Source organism: Pinus tabuliformis, chromosome 4_1 (assembly GCF_031772625.1).
Source record: "Pinus tabuliformis cultivar Carrire ecotype Pingquan chromosome 4_1, CPIR1, whole genome shotgun sequence".
Lineage (NCBI taxonomy): Eukaryota > Viridiplantae > Streptophyta > Pinopsida > Pinales > Pinaceae > Pinus > Pinus tabuliformis.
Window position 1 is genome coordinate 214616703 of NC_142303.1, and position 18257 is coordinate 214634959.

The 18257-nt window shown below is 38.3% G+C and overlaps 1 protein-coding gene across 2 annotated transcripts in view; it reads left to right on the forward strand.

The window, feature by feature from the left end:
* LOC149174996 (methylthioribose-1-phosphate isomerase-like) overlaps positions 1–18257 on the forward strand; it is a 232996-nt gene that overhangs the window by 162894 nt on the left and 51845 nt on the right. The gene's annotated exons all lie outside the window — the stretch shown is intronic.

An 18257-nucleotide genomic window follows, 5' to 3' on the forward strand; every position in this document is an offset into this window, starting at 1 on the left:
GAGAATCCAATGTTTCATTATAGGTCGAAGCATATCGACATCAGATACCATTTCATTAGGGACTGTGTACATCATGGATTAGTTCGACTATAGTATGTTCCCACAAATCAACAGGTTGCAAACATTCTGAAAGAGGCCTTGGGTAAAGAAAAGTTTGTTTTCTTTAGGGATAAGTTGGGTGTTGTGGAGAACACCTTCCTTGCTAAGAGGGAATGTTAGATTTTGAAGCTCAGATAGGTGTTCTAGCCTTGGGAGGTGTCATTAAGGCTAAGAACAAGGAGGAATTAATTATCTGTAAGCCCATGTAATTTTTCCAAAGGGAAATATGATATATCTTAATTATGTCAATTAGTGATTTTTTTAATTATTTCCTAAGTCTAACTTAGGGACAATGAATAATTAATTGACATTAGTTGGGATAAGATCGATTTACCTCTAGAAGCTTGTAGAAAGTTTCTAAGTTGATCTTAGCCATCAATTGGATAAAGTGAACTTCTAATCGTGACCATTCATTTGTGAATAAGAGATTATACAGGAAGATCAATGGGCAGCCTTGGAAACGCATCAAGTGGGTGAATCTTCAGAGACATCAAAGGGTTTCAACAACAATGATTGAGGAGAGATATTTCCAGGATAATTCTTCATTAGATAGATTTCTAGTTTCTAAGTTCCAGAGAAAGTTTATCATGGCTGATTTTTTTCTACAATAGGAGATCGAGTTTGGTGGTGTGAGTTTTCTAGTTTATCAGTGCGATTTGCCAGAGGTTCAGGTCAAGTTTCCAGTTGCCAGTGCGAGTTGTTGGTGGTAACATAACTTGCTATATCGATTTCCCAAAGGCAGTGCGAATTGCAAAGAAGCGTAGTGTAAGTTCCCAGTTAACCAGTGCGATTGCAGGAAGGGAGTGCAAATTGCAGGAAAGGGCCGAGTTAATTTGCAAAGGGAAATAGTGAAGTTTCCCAGATCGATTTGTTCAGAGGTGGAGACAAAAATATTGTTGGAGCTCTACCAGAGTCGAGCAAGTAATTGTAATTTCTCAATAAGCTTTTTTGCTGTAGATATTAATAAAAAGCCCTCAGATCTGAAAACTTGTTTGCCCCACATTGGGGTTTTTCTAGGGATGTTTTGTCCAAAAATACTGGCGTAAATTGTGTTATTGGTTTCTCGTATATTTCCTGTATTTTTATTTTGTAATTGGTGTTGTTTATGTTATTATTCATTACTGTCAACAAAAGATTTAATTTGTCATAGGTAACAAGAAATAAGTAACTGAGTTAAAAGCACCCTTTGGATAACGAGAAATTCCACAACCATCTTCTCCTTTGTAGCTTAGAATAGTTGAAATCCATTGGGAGGAAAATGGAAGAATAAGACAGGGTGGTAGTCATTCTCAAGAGTTTAACAACTGTTGGACTTTGGGTAGCTCGGAAGGTATTTTTGAGAGGTGAAAACCCACAAAAAGGAGATGGTTGGGGAAGTTACCCAAGTAGTTGTAGTTTTGGACGAAAACCTTAATTAATTAATTGTTTATTATAAGGGGTTAAGTGAATGAAAACCTTAAAGATCTAGAGTTTTGGCTTAAGAAACCCTAAAAGAAAAGTATAAATAGAGAGCCTAAGGAGAGACTCATTGTACACACGTGAGAAGGACTTCATATGTGGAGCAAAAGAGTCCTAGAAGAGGAGAGTTGCAGTTAGCAAGGAGAGTCAAATTTCTGCTCTAGGAAGAGGCCGAGTTAAATGTGTCTGTTCTAAGGGAGGTCAAGCATTATGAATAAAAATAATATAAGTAATATAAATTTAATAATCATAAATAATGATTAAATTAAACAGTAATTAGTTATTGAAGAGGCATGTCTCTAAGGACATGATTGTTCATAAAGGGGCACCTCCCTAGGTATATAAGCAAGCCCTCATTGGTAAACATATCATCTCATATCATATCAATTCTTGTATACACTATTCAATACGTATTTCTATCCTCAACGGATGTCTTTGTTGGAAATACTGAGAGGGGGGTGAATCAGTAGTCCTTTTCAATTGTTACTTTTACCAGTTAAATCAATTATATTTAGAACACAAAATGAGTAATAGGAATAAATTCTTTTATTAATGTAATCTTCATAATGAATCAAGTACAATATATATGGCTCCAACCGTTGATGAAGACACCGATCTTCAATTCCCCAGGCTCCAACCTGTTGCCAAGCACCAACTTGGTCTTTTGTGAGGCTCCAACCTCTAGGGTATCGACCCTATTTTCTCAAGGCACTGACCTTGCATTTAGCGGCTCCAACCCCTAGGGAACCAACCCTTCTCAAGTACAGGCTCCGACCTGGTTTCTTGAGGACACCGATCCTCTAGAGCTCCAACCCTATCTGTCAAGGCATCTACCTTGTTTGTTCGAGGCTCCAACCTTCAAGGCACCAACCCTCCGAGCCTTTCAATAAATAACCCAGTCAACGGAATGCTCGACCTTTGGCTTCCTTCTTCTTGCGCTGGACCTTCGACTTCCTTTTTTGTTCGCTCGACCTTTGGCTTCCTTTCTTCTGCTTCTTCACGTTCACGAGTTGTGAACTCTCCTTCTTCTTTGTGATAGATGCCCGAGATCAATCCTTGAGGTGAAGTTTTTAACTTGTATATATAAGAGTCTCATCAATACCCAAAAGACATGTTTATTGGAGGAGAGGCCGACTTATGAGGTCTCATATTAAAATTATATCGGAGAGGCCCCTTTTTTGTAATATTCATCCAATAGACTTATTATTTACGGAAATCACATAGGGGAGGCTATACCCACATGGAGGTCCCACATCCACGTCATCACCTTAATCGCAATCGCAACTTCATGAAAATCAGAGGTTTTTACAAGATGTGCTCATGTTCTGTTTCCGATATAGTCTATGCCCCTACTATCGATGGAGCGGATGCGATATGATATTAAATTGTTTTTGATAAGTCCCGTCGGGTCCACAATTCTATCGCAATCAGCGTTCCGTCGGGTCCATAACTCTATCGCAATTGGCGGTCAGTCGGGTCCATAACTCTATCTCAATCGACGGTCTGTCGGATCCATAACTCTATCGCAATCGACTATTTGCCATCATGACATCCTTAGAAACTTGCGATTCAACGGATGTGATATCATATTATGTTATAAAGGTGCAGCGGGTCCGCACTATTATCGCAATCGGAGGTTTTACCGTGACAACTCTTTATGATTTGTGATATGTAACTTCCGATAGGCGGATGCGATATTTCATTAAGGTGTATTATAATGGTCCAACGGGTCCACAATACTCATATCGCAATCGGGGAATTCGAGTGGTAACACATAATAAAGCCGCCGATATAATTCCTCCGATAAAACTGTTAACTCCTCCATCATGGCTCTTCTTCCCTTTAGCTCTTTCTCCGCTGATGTGTCCTCTTTGCTCCTCCGATATTGTTGTTCTTCCTGTGACTTCCGATAACCTGCTTTCGATGAACTCTTCCAATAGCTCTTCTTTGACTGCTCTTGTTCTTGACTTCCAATGGCTTCCAATGTCTTTCCAATGGCTTTCCTTCTTGGCTTCTTGCTCCTGTTACTTCACAAATTTGCTTCTCCTTGGCTTCACATTGATATTTAGTATCCCAGAATATTGTCATATTAACATGAATGACAATCTAGATGTCATTGATGGCAATATTCTTCTTCTCTCCCCCTTTGACATCCATGGCAAAGGAGTGCACAAGGACTCCCCTTGTCGAACTGCTCCCCCTGTCATGGTGCTCTTCCTTTTATTTTCACTAAAGATAGAGATATTGCTGCCTTACCATTAGCTAGCACATTATCCGTTCTTCATGTCTCAAAAGAAGTACTTTATCATGGCTTCAACAATGTTGCTCCAAGAATGCCCCAAACAAACCTTTAAAGTTTGCTTTTAACCATGCTCAAGTGTGGGCAACGATGCCTTAAATATGCTCCACTTGAGTGCTTCCAAACGGACTCCAAATAGCCACACACCAAATGTCCAAGCCCAAGTTTTTATGCTTCTACAATCCGTATTCTGTTGTGTCCATAGTCAAAATTAAGAGGTCTTCATAGTCCGAATCAAGAGAAGATGCCACTGAAATTGTCTTTCTTGGTATCTTTCTTTAAATCAGAGTTCCTCTATATCTCTGTGCTTCTCCTTAAGTCACTGCCATCCAACATTTCAACATCATTGCATTTGGATGAAATGGTGAGAGGTTGTGCCTCACTGTTGCTATTTTTCTAAGTGACCAGTATCAACCTGAGCTATATTTGACTGCACAACATTCTCCTTTCTATAGTCCTTTTGATGAGCCATTTTTCCTTGTGTTCTAGTAAAAGTTTCTACAAGTTATCTCCACTAACAGATTTTGATATCCAATCTATGACCGTTTTTAAAATTATTTCTACTGATTGATGACTTTTTGCAATGCTTCAATTATGTTAGATGCTGCCAACTGCTCTTTGTTTGAATATTGCATCTATTTGTGTCCAAAATTTACATGTTCTCACATCATATCCCTGAGTCAAGACATTCAACTTCTGTAATAACAACAACATAGTTATTTGCCTTATTAGCATTAGATGGCCTTCTTTGCTGCTCCAATTTTTGCTTAGTGATCAAGTGAAAAAACATATTCAACAACAGTCCATTGGATAGTTAAGAGATCATGTTATTTCAAAGGAGTGTTCTGTATGCATGATCTTCCTTTGGCAGAGTCTCCCCATCAAATGCTTAGATTGTCGAAGATCAGGTCAACAACATGTGTTGTTGGTTGGAGAGTTCAGGAGACTTTCGGATCCAATTTGCTTCTTTCTCCATACTTGTGTAACTTTCTTCTTTGGCATGGTTCTAGTTTGTGTAGGAGCCCAAGTCAAGTTACAATCATGTGCCATATGACCAATGTTATGACACTTGAAGCATTCTATGTTGTTCATGAATAAGAATTCATGATTTCTTGCAAAATTGCTTCTTGGAGATTGTCAGGGACCATAATATTTATCTTTTTGATATGCCCTACAATCTTTTGCCATGTGTCCAAAGTTTGTACAAGCGTAACAATAACCAAGAAATAAACTTTGGTACCTGAGAGATGGAGATTTCCTTGATGTACTTCTGAAGTCTTTCTGCCTTGAGATCCTTTGATTATAACCATTGCTTCTTGCATCCTTGACACCATTTGCATTTCTTCTTGGAACGGGACTTCCTTCATTGTTGACTTGACTCTTATCTGTTGGAATTTCTAAGTCTAACTGTTAGAAATCCTTCCTGTACTTTCTGATTTATTTCTTCCTACTTGTTCTATTAATTAACAAGTTATTTACCATGTAAATACTGAAAATAAATACAAGTATAGTCTCAACACATACAGATCATCAACTGAAGGAAAAACAAGCACACAAGTGACACCGTTATTTTTGGACTAATGTCCCTGGAAAAACCCAATGTGGGAAAACCGGTGCAGCTATCTGAGGGTTTTATTATTAAGCAGTTTCAGAATACAATCTGGGTGCTAGAAATGGCTCACCCAATAGAGAATGCCCTCGGCAGTAGTACCTGTCAGTCAGAGATAGATTTCAGCCCCAATCTGCCCCACGAAATCTCCCAGCATTAGCCTCTAGGGTCTGTGTCAGCCTCTTTGGCCCAGCATCAGCCCAACGTCAGCTTATTTGGCCCAGCTTCAGCTTCCCAGGGCTCTGCATCAACCTCTGGAGCCTCTGCGTCTCCCACGCTGGCCCTCCTCAAGCTTTGTGCAACTCCTGGCTGCCTCTGCGTAGCCTCTCGCTGCCTTTGCGTGGCCTCTAGCTGGCTCTGCGTCAACCCTCTCCTGGCTTCTGCGCTGATGCTCCTGGTACTATCTCTGCCTCTCTGCTACTATATTCACTGCCCCTCAGGTGCAACTCTGATCACTCCTTCGATTTCCTTAGCAAGCCCTGTGCCAGAAAATCGAATTCTTGATCAACTTGGTGTGTTCTCCAAGTGATCCTCCAGCCTCCTCTTATACTTTTCTCGTTGACAATTCAACGGCTGAGATTAAGTCCCTAATCAACGGCTAAGATTAGATTTGGCTTGATCCATGACTTTTGGACCATTCTAACTCAGTTTGATATTAATTCACATTAATATTTTATTTTTCCTAAGTTTAGACTTAGGGACTCCATTAAAAATATTAATTATTTTGATATCTCCCAAACTGGTTAGATTTTACCTAAACCATTTCTGGGTGTTGGAGATCTCACATGCTTTAGCCTCTCCACCAATTTTCGTGGCTAGAGCACATCCGATGCTACCTCAAATCAACATTATCCTTGCCTTTGTTGGAACTGGGAGCATCAACATTTCTTTCTGGCTTCCTCACATCCTTATTGTTTGAAGCATTATCATTCTTGCTTGAGGATTCTCCTTCATAGCCAAGACCTGATTTATCAAATGGGGATCTTTGATGGCTAAGCATGTCATCCAAGGCTTGAGAGCTCTTCAAGATTTTGTCCATTCCTTCAACCTTTTTCCTGAGGGAGACAATTTCTTCTTCCAATCTTTCGCAATCATTATTTTTCTTAGCAAGTTGTTTCTCAATCTCTTCCTTGATATAAGTTGCTTCATTTGCTTCTGTTTTAAGGGAGATGATATCTGATTTCATTCTGAAAATTTCTTCATTTTCCTTAGCTAGATTGCTCTCCATTTCTTCCATGATTCTTGTAGCTTTACATGTTTTGGCCTTGAGAAGGTTGAGATTAGTTTTTAGTTTGAAGATTTCTTCATCTTTTGCTTTTAGTTGACATATCATGGTGTTTTTCTCCTTTTCTGCTTCATCAACTTGTCCTTCTATGATTGCCAATGCTTCCATTGTCTTCTCAGCTCCTTGTACTAGCTTTCTTGCTTCTTCTAGTTGAGTTTTAAGAGAGGAGACCTCTTCCTTGTATTGACCAATCTCTGCTTCAAGTTTGTTCAAGCTTTTGTGCCTTTGTTCAAGGTGGCTTGACAAGGTATCTTCTCATTTCTTTGCCTTATCCAATTGATTTGTCATGGATATGACTTCTTCATGATGCTTTCTTTTGTTTTGATGAAATTCCTCCTTAAGCTCGGCAAGATCTTCATCCCTTTCTTGTACTTGAAGCTTGACAAGGTCAACTTCCTTCCTTGTTTGGTCTTGGTCACCAACTAGTGCTTTCTTCTTAAGTTCCTCGTTTTCCTTTTTCAAATTGATAATCTCTTCCATGGCAGCCATAAGTTTAGTGAGGAGATCTTCTTCAAAATATTTTTCATTCTCTTCATCTTCTAGGTCTTCTTTAGCCTTGATGTCATCATTCTTATTTTCAACTTCCATGATGGGTTCTGGATTTCCTTCTTGCTTTCCATCATCTTCTTGACTAGTGGTCATGGTCAATGCTCCTTTTGAGTGAAGGTCATGAAGTTTGTCCCATATACCCTTTGTTGACGAACATTTTTCTAAATTGTCCTTTATAGAATTTGGTAGCCCATTCAAGATTGCCTTCATCGCTTTTGCATTGTACTCCTTGGATTCTCCATCCATCATGCTATCAGCAATCATTGATTTCCAAACTTCAATGCCTTGAGTCTTTAAAAAATTCCTCGTTCTTGCTTCCCATTTATCAAAGTTTCCATTGAAAAATGGAGCCTACAAAAATTGATTGATTTCAACTTTGGTGGTTGAGGGAGACACATCTTTAGGAGGATTGGAGACTTTCTTCCTTGGCTTCACCATTTGTGTTCTAATTGATCAACCTTCAAGCTGTTAGGCTTTGTGTGAAGGTACTGGCTCTGATACCAATTGTTGGAAATACTGAGAGGGGGTTGAATCAGTATTCCTTTTCAATTGTTACTTTTACCAGTGAAATAAATTATATTTAAAACACAAAATGAGCAATAGGAATAGAAGCTTTTATTAATGTAATCTTTATAATGAATCAAGTACAATATAGGGCTCCAACCTTTGATGAAGACACCGATCTTCAATTCCATAGGCTCCAACCTGTTGCCAAGCACCAACTTGGTCTTTTGTGAGGCTCCAACCTCTAGGGCACTGACCCTATCTTCTCAAGGCACTAACCTTGCGTTTAGAGGCTCCAACTCCTAGGGCACCAACCCTTCTCTTCTCAAGGCACCCACCTTACGTTTAGAGGCTCCAACCCACAAGGCACCAACCCTTCTCTGGCACAGGCTCTGACCTACTTTCTTGAGGACACTAATCCTTTAGGGCTCCAACCCTATCCTTCAAGGCACCTACCTTGTTTGTTCAAGGCTCCAATTTGTAGGGCACCAACTCTTTGGGCTCCAACCCACTGCTATACTTTGTCTAGATATGTTTTATAGTAATTCACGACTCCCAAAATCTTCTTCACTGATTTCTGTCAATCTACGACTTCACTGTAGTCTCCATGCTACATCATTAGTGACAACCTTGTCTCATAGAAGGTATCACCATTGCTCTTCATTATACCCAAGCAAAATCTCCAAGTCACATCATGATGACTAATACATTATGGTCTTCAATAGTCTCCACACAACTTCAATGTGTCTACAATGAACTGCACTAAGCTCTGCACAAAGACAACTCTCTGTATCAAGCTTTTGTTATCACTGTCGCGGTAACTGCCCTAGGAGTGACTACTTTAGGAGTAACTGCTTCAGGAGTGACTTCTTCAAAGGAGTGACTGTCGCAGTTTCATATTGTGTGTTCAATTAAAAACAACCCTATTCATACTCAGATAATCTTCTTAGATTCGCAGAGAGTCCTTTTTGAACTGTTATCTGAATCACTGTCAAACACAGGTTCGAGCCTTTCAATAAATAACCCAGTCAACAGAATGCTCGACCTTCGGCTTCCTTCTTCTTGCGCTGGACCTTTGGCTTCCTTCTTCACTCGCTCGACCTTTAGTGTCCTTTTTCGTTCGCTCGACCTTTGGCTTCCTTTCTTCTACTTCTTCACGTTCATGAGTTGTGAACTCTCCTTCTTCTCTGTGATAGATGCCCGAGATCAATCCTTGAGGTGAAGTTTTTAACTTGTATATATACGAGTCTCATCAATACCCAAAAGACACGTTTATTGAAGGAGAGGCCAACTTATGAGGTCACATATTAAAATTATATCGGGGAGGCCCTTTTTTTAATAATATTCATCCAATAGACTTATTATTTACAGAAATCACATAGGAGAGGCTATACCCACATGGAGGTCCCACCCACGTCATCACCTTAATCGCAATCGCAACTTCATGAAAACAGAGGTTTTTACAAGATGTGCTCATGCTCTGTTTTCCGATATAGTTGATGCTTCTACCTTTGACGGAGCGGATGCGATATGATATTAAATTGTTTTTGATAACTCCATCGGGTCCACAATTCTATCGCAATCGACGATCCGTCGGGGCCATAACTCTATCGCAATCGACGGTCCGTCGGATCCATAACTCTATCGCAATCGATGAGCTGCCATTGTCACATCCCCTAGAAACTTGTGATTCAACGAATGCGATATCATATTGAGTTATATTATAATGGTGTAGCAGGTCCGCATTATTATCACAATCAGAGGTTTTACTGTGACAACTCTTTATGATTTGTGATATGTAACTTTCGATAGGTGGATGCGATATTTCATTAAGGTGTATTATAATGGTCTAGTGGGTCTGCAATACTCATATCACAATTGGGGAATTCGAGTGGTAACACATAATAAAGCCGTTGATATAATTCCTCCGATAACACTGTTAACTCCTCCGTTATGGCTCTTCTTCCCTTTAGCTCTTTCTCCGTTGATGTGTTCCTCTTTGCTCCTTCGATATCGCTGTTCTTCCTGTGACTTTCGATAACCTGCTTCCGATGAACTCTTCCGATAGCTCTTCTTTGACTGCTCCTGTTCTTGACTTCCAATGGCTTCCAATGTCTTTCCAATGGCTTTCCTTCTTGGCTTCTTGCTCCTGTTACTTCACGGATCTGCTTCTCCTTGGCTTCACATTAATATTTAGTATCCCAGAATATTGCCATATTGACATCAATGACAATCTAGATCAACAGTCTTCGTATTCCAATTGTTTTGAAGATTAATGCACAGTACAAACTCTGTTCGTTACATTGGTATCAGAGCATAAACGAACATTGTTCGTTACATTGGTATCAGAGCATAAACGAACATTGTTCGTTACATTGGTATCTGAGTTGTTCGATCCTTTGGCCGCTTAATCGTTGCGTAGAGCTAGTCTAATCTGGCCTTTGGCCATCAATCCTTTGTCAACTTCGTTGCGGACGCAATTCAAGCGTTTCACTACACAAGTTTTGGGAGGTTTTTGATTTTGCCATCAGGTTGTTGGCCATTGAAAAAAAGAATTTAAAAAAAGGGGCTATATATATATATCAGTGTTGCAAAAATCATGACTTTTTCATTTCGTCGATAAACTCGCCCGATTACTACGCATTTTTTTCTTCAAAAAAATGGTTGAAAAAATCGTGATTTTTTTGAAATTATCACGATTTGATGGGAAGTTATTGCCAGGGTGACGGACATCGCATTTTATAAGGGAAAAAAATGATTTTTTTTTTTTGTCATTTTGAACAGACTAAGGTGTGGTTTGAAAGCTGAGGAGGAGGAAGCCTGGAAGGCGTCTACTAGGGGAAAAGAGGAGGAACCCTGGAGATTTTAGCATCCCAAGCAAGATAACTTCGTTTTGGGATCAAATTTCTTTGGCAAACCGTGGTTTCCAGGTATGGGCACCAAATTTGGCCATTTTGTTTTGGTTTTTTTCTTGTTTTTGCTTGGGTTTCTATAACCCATTGATTATCAATGATTTTTGAGTGGATTTAATGGTGTTTTTTTTTCATTTTTGTTGCATAGAGTGGAGAGAGTTCATTTTGGATTGAGTTGAGGTTTCTTTGTTTGTTTGTAAAAAATTCAATGTATTGTGTCATGTATGTAACTTTTTTTTAAAATTATTGTAACTTGCAATTCTTATTGTGCCATAGGTTTAGCTTCAAAGTTCAAAGTTCATCTTACATTAAAACTCAAGAGTTCAACCAAGTTACAAACATGCCAAGGAAATTGGACCATTTGTGGGAATTTGGTGAACCTGATGGAGGGTTTGATAGATTGAATTTGTCTTGCAAGTTGTGTGGGCAGCATATGTTGGGGGGGGCGTTTATAGATTGAAGTATCACCTTGTACAAATCCCTAGACATGATGTAGGGCCTTGCAACAATACAAATGTGGAAATCATCCGAAGAGCCATGTGATCAAGAATTAGAGCAAGAGAGAGTGGTCAAAGCAGATCTGAAGAAGAAACTAGCAAGGAAGGTGTTAGGAGGTGAATATGGAAGTGGCACTGGTTCTACTTCAGCATCAATGTCTACAACCAACCCTGTAGCTGCCTCATCATATTTTGTCCCTAGAACCACGCCTGGTTCACAACCGTTTATCACTTTAATGCTTAAAAAAAATGAGAAAGAACAAACTGACAAGTTGGGCAACTGTTGGACCAGGGTACAAAATCCCTTCTTATGATGACTTTAGAGGCTGCATTCTTCAAGATGAAAGGTTGACTAGACCAAAAGATTGGAGGAGTTTAGGACATCATGGGCACAAACAGGATGAACTGTGATGTCAGATGGTTGGACTGACCAAAAGGGGAGAACCCTTATAAACTTCTTGGTTAGTTGTCCCAAGGGGACAAATTTTATGAAATATGTTGATGCATCTTCACATATCAAAGATGCATAGTTATTATGTGATTTGCTGGATGTGTTTATTTTGGAGGTGGGTGCAGAACATGTTGTCCAAGTCATAACGGACAATGCTGCAAATTATGTTACTGCTGGCAGGATGCTTATGGAGAGGCATCCTACTTTATTTTGGACACCTTGTGCTGCACATTGTATTGATTTGATGTTGGAGGACATAGGAAAAATTTCCTTTGTCAAAGATATTGTTGACTCATAAAAAACATTACAAAATTTATATATAATCATGCATCTGTGCTTAGCTTGATGAGAAATTTCACCAACAACAAAGAGTTGGTGTGCCCCGCCATTATACGGTTTGCCACCAGTTTCATATCTCTTCAATCTCTCTTGAATTCTATGTGGGATGTGAAGAGAATGTTTCTTTCAGAGGAGTGGTGTGCTTTGACAATGAGCTGCAAACCAGAGGGAGAGGCCATATGCAGATTAGTTTCATACCAGGAAGATTTCTGGGCAAGAGTGTAGGAGGTGTGCACCGTCACTGAACCTTTGGTAAAGGTTCTTCGATTAGTTGATAGTGAGAAGCCCGCAATGAGTTATTTGTATGAGGCCATGGACAGTGCCAATGAATCCATTCGGGCCTACTATAATGATAAGGGAGATGAGGGGTTTAAGAAACAGCTCCTCCTATGGGAAGTGATTGATGAACGATGGAACAACACACTCCATCGTCCCATTCATGCTACAGGGATCTACCTGAACCCCGCATTTTCTTACCCATGTGGGTTTTTATTTGATGCTGAGATCATGGATGGATTCTTAACCTGTGTTAAGAGGATGGTGCGATCTCCAGCAGAATGTGCAGAAATATCCAAAGAAATGGAGATATACAGGATGGCAGGTGGCACATTTGGCTTTGAGATTGCTGTAACTGATAGGAAGACTACAATGCCAGGTATTTTCAAATTTCATTGTCTCTTCAAGTTCATAACTTCATACTTTGCTTCAACTTTCAAATTTCATTTTTTTCTTGTGTTTATCTTATTTGTATTTTTGTTGTAGATGCATGGTGGACTCGCTATGGTGCTAGAATGTCCCATCTGCGAAAGCTTGCCATTCGAATCCTCAGCCAAACATGTAGCTCCTCAAGATGCGAGCGCAACTGGAGTGTATTTGAAAAAATACACAACAAGAAGCGCAACAGGTTAAACTTAAAACTTAAAATATTCCAAATTTCCAATTAATTTTTTGAATTCATTAAATAATATATTTTTTTTATAATTATTATTTTATGATCTTTGTACAGGTTGGAGACCCAGTGACTTAATGACATGGTCTATGTCTACTACAATCTTCGATTATGGGTGAAGCAACTTGAGAGGATACCTGATATGAAGGCCATCTCATTGGATGGGATTGACACCACTGCTACATGAAAGGTTGAGGCCGAGAGGCCTCTCATGGAGTTTGCTTATGATTGGTTAGAGCAGGAGGTAGTGGAAGGTGTAGAGGGGGAGGAGGAGGAGCAACATGAGGAGGAGGTGACACCACCTACCCAGGCTACCCCTGCCACCAGTAGAGGATGTGGTATACCTCCTTTAGCTCCTAGTTCTTCAGCTACTAGAGCACAGCAGAGTCCACTGCCAACTCCACCGGCATCTACATCTAGAGGGAAAATGAAAGCTATTGCATTTTCTCGCAAGAGGCGCAGAGGAAATCAGTAGTATTAGTTATTTGGTTCATTTCATTGTATATGACATTATGACTCATGATATGAGATACATTATTATATTTTTTGTTGATATTTTGAGGCTGAGTTGGGACTCAAGAGTTAGGACTTATTATTTAGGACATGATTCACTGTTATGTGTGATGTAGCATTAGAAATGATATTACACATCTTATATATTAGATCTTTTATCATATTTATGTGTCAATGTATTTATTTTATGTTTATCGATGCTTTAGATATAAAAAAAATTGAAAAAAATGAATATTTTTTAATTTTACGATTTTTTCCCGATTTTTACTGATTGTTTTCCCGATTTTTTCCCCTCGCCGATTTAATCCCGATAATGATTTTTGCAACATTGATATATATATATATATATATATATGAAGAAAGAGAATTATAAAAGAAAAAAATTGAAAAAGAAAGAAAGAAAAAAATGTAGTTCTTGCCTGATCTGCCGCACCACTGCCACCGCCTGATGAGCTGTTGACCAATCGCACAACCCCACCACCACCACAGCTGGCCTGTAGACTCCTTCCTCTCTGCTTACCAATTCGTCACTGCTGCCCTTTTGTGTGTTGTTGTCGTTGTTGTCCCTTTCGTATACCTGCTGTTGTTTATTCAGTGGTCATTCAACCTGTTGAAGAATCTAGGGCAGTTAGCATTAGTAAGATTCTTCTAGACTTGATAACAATTTGTGAAGTGCTTTTACAATTTATCTTAGCTTGATCTTCTTCTTATTATTAGTGTGTGTGTTTACTTCATCAAATTGCTACCAAAAACAAAGAGACAAGAACTCAAGAAGTTGGCATTTTGCCAGGGCCAAAACCTCTCCCTCTTGGAGAGGAAAACCCACACGTAATTCTTCTTATAGAGATTCCAATTGACGAACACCAAGACCATGACCCTTGACCTACTAAGCCACTCCAAGACCAAGACACCAATCCTCTTCTTTGTCACTGCTGAGATCTGTTGATTTTTGGTAGTGTTGACCACTACGTGTCAACGACCCATAGCAGTACACCCCCTTTTTTCGCAAAAGGGATAGCACTTGATCGATGTGTCCGCGTCGTCCACCTATCATCATCAGCGTGATTGTCATGTTATAATGTAAACCCGTTCTGCATGTATATGATGTAAATAATCTTAGTAGATCTGTGTCATGTATGTGATTGCCTAGGTAAACCTATTTTTCTGGTAACTATCTACATTCTGGGAGGTTTTTTGTCTCACTGATCCATTCTTGGATGGTCGGCAGAGTTTTCCTTCAGCTTTACCCCAAAGTCGGAATGAATTTTGTTGCTAGGATCTTAGGCGAGTCCTAGTGTTATAGATCTAGTCTATGTAAAAATGATTTGGGAATAATCCTAATTATTTGGTTAGGTTATTTTATTACAAATTGCTTAGTCTGCTGGATTATATTTGTGTCGCAGAAATGGGTAGTTTGTGATTTTAGATGGGTTTTCCCCCTTGTGATGTAAAAAATGTAAAAATCGTGATGTAAAGTGTTTTGAGGGTTAGAAGAATAATTTATCCCCTTATAGGTTAATTAATTAAATTTTTTTGCCAAAATTAATTAAAATCCTAAGCTAGAAATTTAATTAATTATAGGTCCTAGGGGAATTTAAATTTTCCGAAGGCAAAATTCGTGTCCTTTAAAAATTAAATTTTAAGAGGTCCAGGGACTAAGATTAATTGATTATTTTGCTAAATTTTAAGCCTTTGGTCCTTGGGGTTAAGTCAAAGTTAAAATTTTGAGGAAATTAGCTCAAAAAATTAATTTTTGAATTTATTAAAATGCAGTTAATTGAAAAATTCGAAATTTCCTCAATAATTAAAATTTCGACGGATGAGATTAAAAAAAATTTTGATCCTCATCAACAGTCGAGATTACTTTGACAAGGATCACTCGAACTAACCGTTGGAAGATTTATCTTTAAATAGGAGGTCAATTGTCAGTTAAGATCATTCGATCGTTGAGTCGTGTGCTAAGTGAAAGCTCTCTTGTAATCCTTTTTATGAGCAATAAAGAAAGACTTTGGGGTTAATTCCTGCTGGTGTTACTCTTCGTGGAAATGCTGTAAGATGTGTTATTTTCATGCATAGATTTTCTTTTAGCCATTGATGATAGCTTTCTGAAGAGTGATTTGAGCACATGTATCTTGCTCAATCATTGGGGTTTGAATGGTAATTTAAGTTTTGAATATAATAGCAAGTATCTCTATTAGATCTGAATTTTATTATCGTTTTTTCGCCCTATGTTGATGGTTGAATTGAGTTGTGCAGGAGATTCTTGATTCTTTTAGATCATTGGGTGTTCGGGGAAGTTTTCAGTTGGACCAGCCAACTCCCGATTCCCATTTTCTGAAGAGCCTAGCTTGATTTGATTCCGGGCTTATCATAAGGTTTGTACTGGTGATGCATGAAGGGTTTTGGGCGAAGCACCTCCATTTAAATTAAAATTTTCAAATTTTTTCTATGATAAATTGATAAATCTGGCTTTAACGAGCCTTAGATTATCAGATATGGGAGCGTAGTTGGTCTCACACTCGCCAGATCTGATAGATATGCTGTCCCTGTGCATAGATTTATAATTTTCTTTTTGGTTTTTCTGACTTGGGTTTCTGGGGTTTTGTTTATTTTTGTATATCCGGGTTTTGGGTGCTTGTGTGTTCAAGTACAGGTTGCAGATCCAAAGGTGAAGTTTGATTTTGAAGCTAGATCTAGGCCCTGGCCTCAGAACCAGCTCTTGCAGGGGCATTATTTCTGCAGTCCAAGGGTTTTCAAATAATTTAATCTGGAGAAAATTTTTAAGGGTTTTCATTCAAAGAAATCTGAAGCAGAGAGATTTAAATTTTTAATTAAGATCTCTAGAAAGTTTTTTTTTAAGGGTTTCTGGGCTACCAATTCGCAGATTTGTTTGCTGCCTGAGTTTTTTTTGGTTCACTGTTCAAATCCCGCATTTTTTTTAAGCCCTTGCCGCCATATATCATATATCAGATGTGCATTATTCCTCAGTCTGCTGGCCTATTTTTCTCTGTAGTTGCCCATGCTGCTCTGAGCTACTCCTTTATGTCCACCTGCACATTGTCTTCAAATCTTATTATCACCTCATCGTGGCTGCTTAAACCTCCACGGCTCCCACAGCTACGCTGTTTAATCCTACGTTTTGCTCCATTCCTTCATTACCTTACCCTTGAATCACCCTCCATCAAACTGCAGCGTATTACTTGCTCGCCCTCTTGCTATCTGTCTGCCCTTCTAGCTCCATCCGCGTGTTGTCATCAAACCCTCAAGCCAACATTTCTCCCTTCCTCACTGCCTTAAATTTGTAGCAGCAAGCTGCTCCATTCCGCTATCCTCAACCTCCTTTCGCATTACACGTGCTCCCTCATCCCAATAACCTGCTAATCATCCACTGCTCCTTAGCTGTTCTTCCAGCCTTCTCTACCTGCGTTCATCCTCCTCATCGTATCCTTTGCTCCTCCTCACAGTCTTCCTCTGCCGCCGCTGTCCAATCCTCCTGCATGCCTGCATACAAACCTTTACATTTTTTCCTATTTATTTATTTTTATTGTGTTGGTTAGGGTTAGTGTATGCATAGTTTTTTTGTTAGTTTGATCTTTCGACTTAATTTAGTCCTTTTTCAATTCGATTTTTTTATGTCATTTGTTTGGGTTCATTTTATTCCACAAAAAAAAAAAAATGTTTTATCTTATTTCCCTTTTTTTTTTAACTTTGTTTTATTTTGATTTTGATTTTTTGATTTTATTTTAATTTAAAAAAATCATTAAAAAAAGGATAAAAAAAATTATAAATATTTGAAAACCCTAAAAAGGAAGAAGTTTATTTTATGTGGCTAGAAATAAATCGAAATAAAATTTCACAACTTTAAAGATTTTAAATTTTTTATGTGGCCTCTGGCCCATTAAAAAATTTTAAAAAATTATTAAGCCAATTCGATATGTTTTGGTCACTTTTAAAAATGAAAGACTTTTGTTGATCATTTACCGCATTTAGTCTTACTTAGCACATTGAAAAAGATTTCCTAAAGGACTAGCCAAATTTTTCAATTTTTTTTAAATTCCTTCTTAATGTCCTTTTGTGCTAAGGATAAAATCTAAAGGAGAACTTTTGTGGTATCAACATTTTATTTCTCTATAGTTAAACACGCTTGAAATTTGTTTTTTATACCTAAAGATTAACTATAGAAAAATGGTAAATTTTCCTAGATTTGGGTCACTAAGCATAAATCTTTCAATTCTAGGATCTAAATTGGTTAGCATTTAAATTTCGTGGTTGTTTAAAGTATTTGAATCTCCTAAAATTTAATTGCTAAGACATTATGCATCTATTGAATATCTTGCATCTACTTGGATTATTTAATGCTCGTTACATGCTAGACATTTTTGCAAATGTTTTCAAGTGATTGTTAAAGAATCTTGTTGTGGATTTACAATAGATTGTGTATCTTTGTTTCTAAGCTAAGCATACTTTGAGCATTTGTTGACATTGATATCGAATTGCAAAGTAGTTTTTGTTCTCTTTGAGCTAAATTGTATCAAGAAGATTTGAAATAAGCTAGTGTTTTAATTGTAATATCTTTAAGAGTTTATCATTTAAGTCTTCATCTAATAAAGCGAACATCTCATTTGGATAATTGAAGGCTTTAGCAACACAAGTGTTTCCCCATCCTCGAGTCTAACTCTATCACATCTTCCGGTGCATCTGCATATAAGTTAGCTTTGCATAGATAAAATTTACTTCCAAGCATAAGCTTGGTTGATAGACAGATAGATTTCCATCCATCTTTTCTCTAGAAG